This window comes from Peromyscus eremicus, chromosome 7 (genome assembly GCF_949786415.1).
Source record: "Peromyscus eremicus chromosome 7, PerEre_H2_v1, whole genome shotgun sequence".
NCBI lineage: Eukaryota > Metazoa > Chordata > Mammalia > Rodentia > Cricetidae > Peromyscus > Peromyscus eremicus.
The window spans coordinates 11,802,452-11,817,165 of NC_081422.1; the positions used below are offsets into that span (position 1 = coordinate 11,802,452).

Here is a 14,714-nt window from a genome sequence, read left to right on the forward strand (position 1 = left end):
TCTTTACTCACTCACTCTCCTCTACACACACATTTCTGCCCTATATACATATCTCCGTCTCCACAGCAAAAACTCTGGATAAATATGAGTTACATTTCAGAGTCATAAAGCATTTCTTGAGTAAACAATAAGAGACAGAGCCATTCTGATCCATGTAAGGATTCCACAGCAAGGAAAGGGAAGTCGGGCTGACCAGCCATGGTGAATAAAGTAAGCACGTATCTCTGAGTGGTTAGCATTCCCAGACAGAGAGCGACAGTGAAATTCAAGACTTAATCAACAGTTGGCTGGATCTTGAGGCTAGGAGTACATGCAGAAAGTCAATGACTGCAGGGAGTTTATGCCTTTTTTTTTTTTTTTTTTGAGACAGGGTTTCTCTGTGTAGCTTTGTGCCTCTCCTGGAACTCACTCTGTAGCCCAGGCTGGCCTCGAACTCACAGAGATCCTCCTGCTTCTGCCTCCCGAGTGCTGGGATTAAAGCTGTGTGCCACCACTGCCTGGTGGGAGTTTATGTCTTAATGTTATCAGCCTGACTTTGGTTCAACAAACAGATGCCTGGGAACTTGCCCTTGAGCAATTCGTCTCCAGGAGCAACTAATATATTTTGGATTTGAAAAAGCTGACTTTGTAGCTGAGAATACTGTCATTTTTCTATGTTAGTTTGAGTTGGAAAAATAGCCTAGTATTATTTCTATCCATCAAAATTATACAGGTTAAGCAGAAATCATCTTCCTGACCATCCACTGCTGTAAATGTGCCCAATAGATGGGATATATAGATGAGATAAACACACAAGCAGTTCTTAGGGAAAGAAGGAAAGTAGAAAAGTAGGAAAACACCCATAGCAGTTCTTAAGGAAGAAATGTAGTGGTACATGAGAAAAACTACAGATGGAAGTAATCAGCCTTCTATAGTCAGTAACCCTACGGTCTTTGCCAAATGGGGCTCCCCATCAGAGAGTTATTCATCTGGTGGGTCAACCTGTTGAATACTAGTTGTCACCTGCTGTATACCCCCATGGCCTCCAGCAGACAAGATCCCAAGAGACCCACAGGGTGGGACAGCAGCACAGCCGGGATGACACTAAGTCCCCAGTGTGCTGGAGGATCCTCAGTCACTTCATTGTTCTGCCTTTGACCTTTCTCCAATTTATGGAAAGTGAAAGGGGCTGTACTCTCAGCTGAAAAGCATGAGCTCTGGGCCACCTTAAACTTCATTAAACTAGAACTCCCTAATATTTTTTGAAATAATATTTCCAAAAAGGACTCCCAAACTCACTCCTTTATTTCCTAATCCCCAATTCTCTGATACAGTATTAACACTTGACCATTTGTCATTCTTCCTGCTTCATGGGTATGTATACTGACGAGAATGCACATACCTCTGGAAGAAGCTGCAGATATGATGTTCTACTTGTCTTTGATACTCCAAGGTACAAATCCTAAAGATCTTCATCCTGTGTAACCACAGTAGTCTTCAAAACTGGAAAGGTAGGGCTGAGAAAGTGGCTCAGTGGGTACTTACCACACAAGTGTGGGCATCAGAGCACCATGTAATTGTTGGGTTGGTGTGGTAGCTCCTTTGTAATCCCAGCACTAGCAAGTTGGCTAGCTAGACTAGGCAAGAGGGTGAGCTCAGGGTTCAATTGTGAGATCCTGCCCCAATGAATAAGGTAGAGAATGATCAAGGAAGACTCCTGATGTCAGTCTTGAGCCTCTATATGCATGTGTGCACACATGTGTGCATACTCCCACATATATGTGAACCCACATACATGAAAATACACATATACACACACACCACACACAGACACATGCAAAAATGTTTATTTTTAAGTTGGGAAAGTAACACTGATACATACCTATAATTTTGGTGTGTGTGTGTGTGTGTGTGTGTGTGTGTGTGTGTGTGTGTGCAGGTTCATTTACCATGCAGGTGTGTGTAAGTCTTTCTCAAATGCTTTTCCATTCTTTCTCTCACTGAATATGTTACTCACCATTTTTGATAGGTTGGCTGGTCTGGAATCCCTTGGGATCTACCCGTCTCTGACCTACCCCTGCACTGGGGTTGCAGGCATGCATCACCATTGCTGGCTTTTACATGGGGATCTGATCTCAGGTCCTCAAGTTTCCTCACGAGTCTTGGGTCAATTCCTCCCTTTTTAGCATTAAATCTACCTTCCTTCCCTGTGTAAATCCTGCAGTTCACTCCTTCCCAAGGGCCTTGGTTCCTTTGAGTGGAGGATGGTATTTAGCATCCAAGATCTGACCACTAGATGTGCTTATTGTTAGCATTTAGACATTACCTGGCCTGCCCCTGGGGGATCTGGCAGGATGCAATTGCTAACCCAGGCAAATACTTAGACAGCCCAGGTCACCATGTAGTTGCACTGCGTGGATGCGTAGACTCTGTGCACAGGTACAAAGTCTCCTTCCAGAAAAACCCCTCCCCCTTCTCTCTGTCCCTCTCTCTTGTCACGATCACGTGACCTCCTCTCTTCCTTTCACCCCTTCTCTTTCTCTTCTCCTTCTTCTCTCCTCAGCCCCCACCCATTTCTCCCCCCCCCCTGCCTTAATAAAACTTTCCCTGTGAGTGCCATCTGCATGGTGTGAGTGACTTTCCGCCTTGAGGCTTGGCTCCACCTGCTAAGGCCACCGCTGAGCCATTTTTTAAAATACAACACTTATTCTCCTGAGGTTTCATTTTTATTTAGCCTTCTTGGAACTAGGAAGTGTGTGTGTGTGTGTGTGTGTGTGTGTGTGTGTGTGCGCACATAAAGCCATTACCCTGGCTGTGTTAGCTGATCAAGGGGAAGCAGAAAAGGGAGTCCATTCATTTTATAAGCTAGAGAGCAGTAGAAGTTTATATTAAAATATATTTTATTTGATTTGAAAATACATTTTAACATTTTTTTCTCTTTTCTTTTCTTATTGGTGACTAAGGCCCATTATAAATTAAATCCTGCTTTGTCCCAATTTATCCTGTGTCAAATAGAGAAAGCATTCTACGAAAGAATACTCTGGCAATACAGCAGACGAGACACGCCAGGAAGAGGCTTTGATTATATTAGAAGTCTCCTCAGCAAGGACAGTGGCCATTGTAGCTGAGCTGGATCTGTCTGCAGGAGAGGGGGTATGAATGGGGCTTCTCATGGAAGAACTGGTTTTGAGTAAATGAATAGGAGATGATTGGAGGAGAAAGATGAGTCAGGAGTAGATATCCTGGATCTATTAATTACTTTTCTCATTGCTGTGACAATTTTGGTACAACAACCGACAAAAGCAACTTAAAGGAGCTGGTTTATTTTGGCCCATAGTCTGAGGATACAGTGTGCTGTGGGGGTAGGGGAGACAGAGCAAAGGGAGGGGGAGGCAGCCCAGTAAGGAAGCAGAGAGGATGCTGGTGCTCAGTGCATTTCCTTTTTTCTGTTCACTCTAGGACCCCAGCCCACGGAGTGATGCCATCCATACAGAAGAAGAGTCTTCTCTGACCAGCTCAGCATCTCTGGACACACCCTCATATACACACCCAGAGGTATGCATCTAGATCCAGTCGAGCTCAGTATATAGACTTACTTTGTGATCTGGCAAAAGTAAGCTTTATCAGGGAGTAGAGCATAGATCAATTTAGCAGAAGACAGTGGTGATTCATCCAGGGTGAGCATGGGAAATGACCCTGGTAGTTTAGCTTGTGAAGGGTTCTGGCGGCACCTTGGATTTTGTTTAGTAGGCAATGGATGGATGCTTTTTACCCTTTAGATATCACAGAAAATATAAGCTTGACAGTAAATGTCCAGATGCATTAATGGTAATCATGGTTAGGCAGTTTTTCCAGGGTTGAGTGTTGGTGACCAAGGTGAGGTGCATTAATGGTAACTGTGGTTAGAAATCCCTGCTGTGTCTGAGTGTGGGGTGTGTGTCATACAGAACTCTGGAAGGCAGACTCTGAAGGAATACTGTGGGATAAGGGTTCTTTTCAAGAATTGGAGACTGATGATGCTGGGAGGCATGGATTTCTCTCATAGGGTTGGGGATGGAACTCAGTGTATAGTGTTTGACTCCCATGCATGAAGTCCTGGGTTCAATCTCCAGCACTGCAAAGAAAAAAAATAACAAAGAATAAAATTCTAACAGGGCTTGGAATAGGCAGAACTAGAGCTCCAGGGAAAGAGTGGTTAGGGTCAGGAAGGAGTTTGCTGTGGATGTTCTGTATGGCAAATGTGTTGCTGATTTGTCAATAAATAAAACACTGATTGGCCATTGGCTAGGCAGGAAGTATAGGCGGGACAAGGAGGAGAATAAAGCTGGGAAGTGGAAGGCTGAGTCAGAGAGACACTGCCAGCCGCTACCATGACAAACAGCATGTGAAGATGCCGGTAAGCCACGAGCCATGTGGCAAGGTATAGATGAATAGAAATGGATTAATTTAAGCTGTAAAAACAGTTAGCAGGAAGCCTGCCACGGCCATACAGTTTGTAACCAATATAAGTCTCTGTGTTTACTTGGTTGGGTCTGAGGCTGTGGGACTGGCAGGTGAGAGAGATTTGCCCTGACCGTGGGCCAAGCAGGAAAACTCTAGCTACAAATGGCGTCCAATGTGGTGGCAAGAGTTTCCACCTAAAAACTGAGAAAAGATTCTAAAACGTTGCTAAAAACAGTTCCTAATTGTTTCTCTCAAATGAGCGGCAGCTGCTGGTTTGAGCTACTGGTGGGTTCCTGGTGTGCACGCTCGACCTGCAGTTTGGCGGGAATGAGGCCTCTGCAAGTGGCACATTAAGCTGCATGGTGGATTTAGCCTTTACTAGTACAAAACAAAAAAAGAGGTTTTTGGGCTACACGCTGCTTGGATAAAAGCATAGACCCAAGATAGCTCCCAGAGCTGGTGGTAAACATACGGTACCACCGCCATGTTGGGAAGCTGAGGTGGGCGGAGCCAGCAGCCACAGCTGCTGCAGTTTAAAGCAATGGATTCGCAATAAGACAGATTCAGATGTAATAGTTTACAATGTGTGTAAAATATATGTAGGCTTGAAAGAGACAAAAAAAGGTGATATATACAGTTATATAAACAAATACGTAGTTTTAAAAAATAAAGACTTTAAAGAGACAGTAAAATTAATATATAAAATAAGCCACGTAAAGATGAATATTACACAGAGAATCTGGATTGTGTTGTCTTTGGGATTTTTAACTGCAGAAAAACATTTGATTGTAAAAGCTGTTGAATTATGTCAAAATGTATATTTTAAAGATACCTTGGCTTCAAAATTTGGATATAAGGATATGTTGCTTTGGAAAAGAGTCTCTTTTGTTCCCACAGAAAGCCAGAGGCTATGGATTTGTTAAAGATTAAGATACATCAGGTTTGACCAGCCAAGACCCCCTGAAAGGTCTCCAAGGACACCATGGCCCAGATGATCCAACATCTAGAATGGTTTGAAGGCAACTGGCTCAGACAATACAGCCTCATGGACTATTCCATAATCCTAAAATTTCCTTTGTGTCCCCATAAGATACAGCGCCCCCCTCCAGCAGGAAGTAGTAAGAGAAGCTACGCCCAAATTCCCAAATTATATGTAATTTTACTTTAAGGTTAAAACGTTCCTTTTTGAAAAAAAAAAAGGGGGAAGTGCTGTGGGATGTTCTGTATGGCAAATGTGTTGCTGATTTGTCAATAAATAAAACACTGATTGGCCATTGGCTAGGCAGGAAGTATAGGCGGGACAAGGAGGAGAATAAAGCTGGGAAGTGGAAGGCTGAGTCAGAGAGACACTGCCAGCCGCCATGATGAGAAACAGCATGTAAAGATGCCGGTAAGCCACGAGCCATGTGGCAAGGTATAGATTAATAGAAATGGATTAATTTAAGCTATAAGAACAGTTAGCAAGAAGCCTGCCACAGCCATACAGTTTGTAAGCAATGTAAGTCTCTGTGTTTACTTGGTCGGGTCTGAGTGGCTGTGGGACTGGCAGGTGACAGAGATTTGTCCTGACTGTGGGCCAGGCAGGAAAACTCTAGCTACAGGAGGTCCAAGTGTTCTCACAGGTGTGTTCTACCTCTGTGCTCAGCACAACAGACCCTGCTGCAGAAGTCCCACCCATCATCCCCAACAGTGTAGTTGGAAGTTTTTCTGTGTCCCACCATGTCCATAGTCACTCAGACCCAAGAAACACACAGAGGCTTATATTAATTATAACTACTTGACCATTAGCTCAGGCTTACTACTGACTAGCTCTTACACTTAAACTCAGCCCATTTCTGTTAATCTATATGTTGCCACATTTTCCGTGGCTTTACTTGTGTGTCGTTACATGCTGCTCCCTGGACAGCGGGCTGGCATCTCCTGACTCAGTCTTTCTCTTCCCAGAATTCTCCTTGTCTGCTTATTCCACCTATACTTCCTGCCTGGCTACTGGCCAATCGGCATTTTATTTAACCAGTGTACAAAAGCATTATTCCACAGCACCACAGACTTCAACATCTAGCAATACCGCACATCCATTGTGTATTCTCAGATGAAAAGTATAAACCATTTGCCATTTTACACAGTCTTTGCTAACTAAGTATACTGGAGATATTAAAGAGAACTACCTCATGACTCACTGGCAAAGGCTGAGCCACAGATGCCAGGGATTTAGTATTTTATTCTTATATTAAATTTTAGGAATTGGGGCTTGTTAAGCTGGCTTTTATTTAGGGATTTGTGGCATTAGCATATTCTGAACGTCTTTGGCAAGACAATTTAGGTAAGAAAGTCTGAATATCTTTCAGCACAGGTGACAACATTCCAGGGAAGTGTTTTACAGAGTGCAGGAAGCAGCATTAACAAGGCGACATTCTCAGCCGTCAACGCGTATTTCTTTTTGATAACAAGCATCTTGTCGGTGACAACAGCGTGGCAGCACAGAGAGCCTGCCACACTGAAGTTCAAGAAGTACAATCTGCTCTGTGAAACATGTGCCTGAAGGCTTTCTTGGTCCTCAAGTCACCGTGTCCGTCCTTAGGACTTGGGGATTCAGGAATGACTCACCCGGTGCTGATCCCTTAAAATGCTGCTTCTCTGCAGTATACCCGTTTTGTTGATAGAACTACATAAGAACATCTTAAAATACAGCCTGGTCTCTCTACTCACTGACAACTGTGTGGAGGAGGCCAGGCTTAAAAAGGTGTAGGGCAAGGAGCTATGACTGCACTGGGGCGTTGTCCTGGATCCTGGCAGCTTTGCAGGAGAAGCTGACAGCACAGGCTGCCAAATACATTAGACAAATAAAAAGATTTGAATTCTCCTTTTGTAAGATGGAAGGGGGAATAGACGATGGGCACTCATTCTTGGCATAACCCTGTTTCTTTCTTTCTTTCTTTCTTTCTTTCTTTCTTTCTTTCTTTCTTTCTTTCTTTCTTTCTTTTTGTTTGTTTTTTGAGACAGGGTTTCTCTGTGTAGCTTTGCACCTTTCCTGGAACTCACTTTGGAGACCAGGCTGGCCTTGAACTCACAGAGATCCACTTGCCTCTGCCTCTCGAGTGCTGGGATTAAAGGTATGCGCCACCACCGCCTGTCTAACCTTGTTTCAATTCCTTTCTGTAAGTTACTTGTGCCCAACCTTGACTCCTGAGGCTAACTGGGGAGGAAAAAGTGTCTGCATCATGGAAGGTTTTCAAGGAAATGCAATTTTAATTTACCTAAAAACAACTGCTTTCTCAGACCAGGTCTAAATATTGTCAAGTACAAGCTGTGTCAGCACGCAGAAGGTCTGTGCTTATTACACTTACTGTGCATTCTGTAAGACCTTCTGCTCTGAAACTTTGAAGGGTCAGGTTCTGAAGCATTGGGAGTTTGGGTGTGTTTTCTGTTTTGGATTACCTGATTAGGGATGCTCAGCCTACAAAGTCTAGGCAAATATCCCAGATTCCTCCAAACTCCAAAATCTGAAATAGTCTTGTCCTAAGCATTTTGGATAAGGGACACTTAGCCTGTACTTCTAAAGTTCCATCTTCAGCATTTGTTTTCTTAATTTTTTAGTCTTCAGTAATCTTTTGGCAGCTTTATTTACCTTACTAACCACCTAGAACTAATTTGAATTCCATCCCATATTAGCCCGTGTTCTCTGGAGGAACAGTACTAGGCTGCGTGTTTTCACGGTCCAGTCTGGTGTCAAAAGTCTGGAGAACTGTGGTGGTATTGTGTTCCCCAAAATATTGTGTACCCTAATAAACTTATCTGGGGTCAGAGAACAGAAAAGCCACTAGATACTTAGGATAGGCAGTGGTAGCACACGCCTTTAATCCTAGCATTCCAGAGGCAGAAATCCATCTGTTCAAGGATACAGCCAAGGATGGTGATTCACGCCTTTAATCCCAGAAAGCAAGCCTTTAATCCCAGGGAGTGATGGTAGAAAGCAGAAAGGTATATAAGGTGTCAGGACCAGAAACTAGGAGCATTTGGCTGGTTAAACATTTGGCTGGTTAAGCATTTGGCTGGTTAAGCTTTTAAGTTTTGAGCAGCACAGTTCAGCTGAGAGCCATTCGGATATGAGGACACAGAGGCTTCCAGTCTGAGGAAACAAGACCAGCTGAGAAGTTGGCCAGGTGAGGTTAGCTGTAGCTTGTTCTGTCTCTCTGATCTTCCAGTATTCACCCCAATAACTGGCCTCAGGTTTGATTTTATTAATAAGACCTGTTACGATTCCTGCTACAGAGAACCACTGAAGGGCTACTGGCCCTCAGTCCGTGTTGGAAGGCTGAGGAATCTGTGATCTGATGGTAGTGAAGGACAGCACAGTAGTAGCTGGTGACAGCAGCAACTGGCTAGATAAACTAGCCAGGGAGACGGCAAGGCAGGGAGTCAAAAAGCAAGAGCTTGAGCATGGACCTTCCAATAGCTGGGCTGCTACAGGAAGGTGCCACCCATGTTCAGGGTGATTTTCCCACTGTAGTTACTGTGATCAAGAAAACCCCTCCCAGGCATGCCCAGAGGTTAATATAACTGAGAACTTCTCATAGTTAAGCCCAGAGGCTCATATCCTTCCTGGTTATAGATCTGTTTCGTTTTTATTTTTTTTAATTAATTAATTATTTTTTTTTTGGTTTTTCGAGACAAGGTTTCTCTGTGTAGCTTTGCGCCTTTCCTGGGACTCACTTGGTAGCCCAGGCTGGCCTTGAACTCACAGAGATCCGCCTGGCTCTGCCTCCTGAGTGCTGGGATTAAAGGCGTGTGCCACCACCGCCCGGCTTGGTTTTTATTCTTGTGGAGCTGTGTGGAATCGGTTCCTGGTTCTACTCCATGGGCCTCCCTCCAAGTGCTGTGAAACAGCTATCGGGTGACAATAAACACAGAACTAGCAAATCCATGTGAAAACAGTTTGTGTGTGTGTGTGTGTGTGTGTGTGTGTGTGTGTGTGTGTGTGTGTGTGCTCAACCTGCTGGCTTAATTAAAACTGGAAGAGAAGGGTCGGCCAGGCCACCATGCACTGTCTGCCTTCCAGCTGCTTGGGGACTGCTGTGCAGATGGGCAGGCCTGGGAATACAGAGAGGGGTCTCTGAGAAGCCGCTTCCTGCCAGTTTCATTCTTCGGTGCAGCCCGCCTTAATTAAAGTGTGTCCTCAGCCGGCACCCAGGGATCCCTGCTTGCACTGCCCCACCGTGCAGGCGTCCAGTGGGAGCCAACAGAGAACCGCTGACTGTGAGGCAGGCGGTGCCAGGAGACAAGCACCAGGCATGCGGGGGCGGGGTGGGGGAGCAGAAAATGAACCTGGGCAGGCTGCCAGCTAGATAGAGAATGCAGTCCCCAGCCCTGGAGGCTCAGACTGCCTCCCAGCCCATCTCAGCCATTCGAACAGCTAGGGGGCCTCAGGCAAGAATAGCTGTCCTCCTGCCTCCCAACTTGTCTTCTTCTCCTAAGGAGCTTGGTAACAGCTCCCCAGAGCTGCTTATGATTTACTGCGGTGAATAAATGTCATGTGTTTGGGAAAGTGCCTGCATTATTCCAGAAGTGCTTGATAATTATCGTTATGACCGAAAGCTAGATACACACATACATGCCACAGAGATGTTTAAAGTCGATGGTATTAATCCCATTTACCTCTGTTTGCTCCTCCCCCACCCTGAAACCATGTCTCCCAGGCTGGACTTGAACCCAAAGCAATCCTCCTGTCTTAGTCTCCTGAGTTCTGGAGTTACAGGCATGAACCATCAGTCTATACGGGTGAGTTTAATAGATAAATGGATGGAATATACTTGGCACACTATGAGGCTCAGTAAATGTTCCATAGTTAGCCAAACAGAACTGAACGCATTCATATAAAACGGAACTTTAAAAGAGTTTCTAGTGTAGGTAAACGTTACTTTGGGACACAGTCCAGGATGGCCTCATGACAGTTGAAGAATGTACCCTGAGCCGAGAGGCAGACGGGTAAACCTCCCACCTTTCTTTAGAGGCCTCGTAGATTGCTTTGATCTGCTTCCTTCCTTTCCTTCCCTCATCTTTCCCTATTTCCGTTTCCGTGCATTCTTTCCCCTCTATAACCTTGCCTAGATAGTTTCTCATTTCTACTCACAAGCTGGATGACAAGGCACATCCATTTGTTTACACTTACCCTGTCCTCACGGGAGCCGCCTGGGCTGCTGACTTCTCCTGGATGCCCCATGGTCCCTCACTCTCATTTCCTGAGAGCAGAAGCCCCCGGGTTGCCCTCTCACCCCCTGTATGTGACCTAAGACCCACTTAAACTCTGCCATCTGAAGCAGTGGCCGCTCCGGAATGGCTGGCTGTAGTGATACTCAGCCTTGTGAAACACAACACTGCTAAAACGGTGAATCCACACTCACTGAAGCACACCCCACAGAACGATGAGTAGGGTCTGGGTTTCTAGCTGGGGGAGCATGTATGGAGGAGGACAGCTGTGACTGACAGCAATTAATTATGGATCTCAAAGGTACCTATAGAGAGGATGCTGAGTGGTCCCAGCATTGAGAACTGATACATGTTTGGATGGATAAGCCAGTTACCTCGATCATTTACTCTGCATATGTCACACAGTACCCCATAAATACATAAAATTATTACGTGTTGATTACAAATAAAAGTGTAGCTCTTTGTTCCCTTAGCAGACCCAATCTCAGGCTTATCCCTAGCATTGCAACAGAACACTGGTTGCAGCTTCCCTTTCCATGCCTCCTGTGGATCCCACAGATTATCCCCTCCTGCCCCCCCAGAAACCAGCACCCAGACCTATAATGACCCCAAATCCAGATGCCTGGATGCTAGTGTAAAACACAATAACAGCCAGGACAATGTGTCTGCACTGGAGTCAGCTATCCTCCCACAGCAGGCCCTGAATAGTCCAACACAGCTGAAGCACAAGAAAAAGACCTTCAAACCAGCTATATGAAGATATAGAGGTCCTTAATGAGGAAATGAACAAGTCCCTTAGAGAAATCCAGGAAGACAAATAAACAATTGAAGGAAATGAATAAATCATTAAAGAAAGCCAAGAAAAAAAACTAAATAGTTAAAGGAAATGAATGAAACTGTTCAAGACCAGAAAATGGAAATAGAAGCAATAATGAAAACACAAACTGAGGGAATTCTTAGAATGAAAAATTTAGGAATTTGAACAGGAACTACAGAGGCAAGCTTCACTAACAAAATAGAAGAAATGGAAGAGAGAATCTCAGGCATTGAAGATACAATAGAAGAAATACATCAGTCAAAGAAAATGTTACATCTGAAAAAACTCCTGACACAAAACATCCAGGAAATCTGGGATACTATGAAAAGACCAAATCTAAGAATAATAGGAATAGAGGAAGGAGAAGAACCCTAGTTTAAAGGCCCAGAAAATATTTTCAACAAAATCATAGAAGAAATTTTTTGTCAACCTAAAAAAGGACATGTCTATAAAAGTACAAGAAGCATATAGAACACCAAATAGATTGGACCAGAAAAGAAAGCCCCCTAAGCACGTAATAATTAAAACACCAAACATACAGAACAAAGAAAGAATGTTAAAAGCTGCAAGGAAAAAAGATCCAGTAACATATAAAAGCAGACCTATAAGAATTATGCCTGATTTCTCAGTGGAAACACTAAAAGCCAGAGGGCCTGGATAGATATGCTGCAGACCCTAAGAGACCACAGATGCCAACCCAGACTACCATACCCAGCAAAACTTTCAGTCACCATAGATGGAGAAAATAAGACATTCCATTATAATGTCAAATTTAAGCAAAATCTGTATACAAATACAGCTCTACAGAAGGTGCTAGAAGGAAAACAACCTGAGGATATTAACTACACTCATGAAAACACAGGAAATAAATAATCTCACACCAGCAAAACCAAAAGAAGGGAAACACACAGACAGACACACACTACCATCACCACCACCACTACTACCACCATCACCAAGAACAACAAAATAACAGGAATCAGCAATCATTGGTTATTGATCTTTTAATATCAACAATCTTAATTCCCCAATTAAAAAAAAAAGACACAGACTGACTGAATGGATAGAAAAACAGGATCTATCCTTCTGCTTTGTCCAAGAAACACCTCAACATCAAAGATAGACATGACCTCAGGATAAATGGTTAGAAAAGATATTCCCAAAAATGGACCTAAGAAGCAAGTGGGTGTAGCCATTTTAATATATATCAAAATAGACTTCAAATCAAAAATAATCAAAGCATTGAGGAAGGACATTTCCTACTCATCAAAGGAAAAATCCACCAAGATGACACTTCAATTTTTAACATCTATGCCCCAAACACAAGGGCACCCACTTTTGTAAAAGAAACACCACTATAGCTTAAATCACATATTTACCTTCACATGACAGTGGGAAACTTTGATACCTTACTCTGACCAATAGATAGGTCATCCAGACAAAAGTTAAACTGAGAAATAATGGAGCTAATAGATATTATAAACCAAATGGACCTAACAGATATCTACAGAACATTTCACCCAAATACAAAAGAATATAACTTCTTCTTATCACCTAGTGGAACTTTCTCCAGAACTGACCACATACTCAGACACACAGCAAGTCTCAACAGATATAAGAAAATTGAAATAACTCCCCGCATCCCATCAGACCACCACAGATTAAAGCTGGATATAATCAACAAGAACAGCAACCTTATAAACTCATGGAAACTGAACAACTCTCTACTGAATGAAAAATGGGTCAAGACAGAAATAAAGAAATTAAAGATGTTCTAGAATTCAATGAAAATAAATATACAGCATACCCAAACTGGATATGGGACACAACAAAAGCAAGCTAAGAGAAAAGTTTGTAGTACTAAGAGCCTACATAAATGGAGAGGTCTCACATTAACAACTTAGCAGGACACCTGAAAGCTCTAAAACAAAAGGAAATAAGCATGCCCGGGGGGAGTAGATGTCAGGAAATAATCAAACTCAGAGCTGAAATCAATGAAAGAGAAACGAAGAGAACACTGTAAAGAATCAATGAAACAAAGAGTTGATTCTTTGAGAAAATAAATAAGATGGACAAACCCTTATCCAAACTAACTAAAAGGCAGAGAGAGAATATCCAAGTTAACAAAATCAGAAATGAAAAGGAGGACATAACAACAGACACCGAGGAAATCCAGAGAACCATAAGGACATAGTTTAGAAACATGTACTCCACCAAATTGGAAATCTAAAAGAAATGGATAATTTTCTTGATAGGTACTACTTACTGAAGTAAAATCAAGATTAGATAATCAATTGAAATAGACCTTTAACCGCTACTGAAATAGAAGAAGTCATTAAAAGTCTTCCAACCAAGACCAGATGGTTTTAGTGCAGAATTGTACCAGACTTTCAAAAAAGAGTTAATGATAACATTCCTCAAATTACTCCAGAAAATAAAAACAGAAGGAACATTGCATTTCCTTCTGTTCCAATTCATTTTATGAGGCCACAGTTACCCTGATATCCAAACCACATAAAGATTCAACAAAGAAAGAGCATTATAGGCCATTTTTCCTTATGAACATAGGTACAAAAATACTTTAAAAATACTTGCAAACCAAATCTAAGAACATAAAAAAAAAAATCCACCATAATCAAATAGGCTTTATCTCAGAGATGCAGGGATGGTTCAATATATGAAAATCAGTCAATGTAATCCACCATATAAACAAACTGAAAGAAAAAGAAAACATGTCATTACATTCAGAAAAAGCTATTGAAAAAACCCAATACCCCTTCATGATAAAATTCCTGGAGAGATTAGGAATACAAGGGAAATACCTAAACATAATAAAGGTAATTTACAGCAAGCCTACATCAACCTCAAATTAAACAGAGAGAAATGCAAAGGGATTCCACTAAAATCAGGAACAAGACAAGGCTGTCCACTCTTTTCAAATCTATTCAGTATAGTACCAGGAAACACCTACAGCTGATAAACACTTTCAGCAAAGTAGCAAGGTACAAAATGAACTCACAAAAATCAGTAGCCCTCCTTTATACAAATGACAAATGGACTGGGAAAGAAATCAGGGAAGCAACATCTTTCATAATAGCCTTAAATAATATACAATATCCTGGAGTAACTCTAATGAAGCTCATGAAAGACTTGTATGACAAAACTTCAAGTCTTTGAAAAAAGAAGTTGAAGAGATTAGAAGATGGAAAGATCTCCCATACTTGTGAATCAGTAGAATTAACATAGTAAAAATGGCCATCCTACCAAA

At 42.6% G+C, this 14,714-nt stretch overlaps 1 long non-coding RNA gene across 2 annotated transcripts; it reads left to right on the forward strand.

Annotated features, from left to right (window-relative positions):
• Nucleotides 1-366: 366 nt before the first annotated feature.
• LOC131914068 (uncharacterized) lies at nucleotides 367-7,239 on the forward strand. 2 transcript variants are annotated; one of them, XR_009380069.1, is made up of 4 exons: nucleotides 367-1,490; nucleotides 2,995-3,132; nucleotides 3,439-3,534; nucleotides 6,776-7,239. It is a non-coding gene; the product is annotated as an uncharacterized LOC131914068 (long non-coding RNA). The 2 variants fall into 2 exon arrangements; XR_009380068.1 differs by having other exon boundaries at nucleotides 368-1,490; nucleotides 6,771-7,239.
• Nucleotides 7,240-14,714: the final 7,475 nt, after the last annotated feature.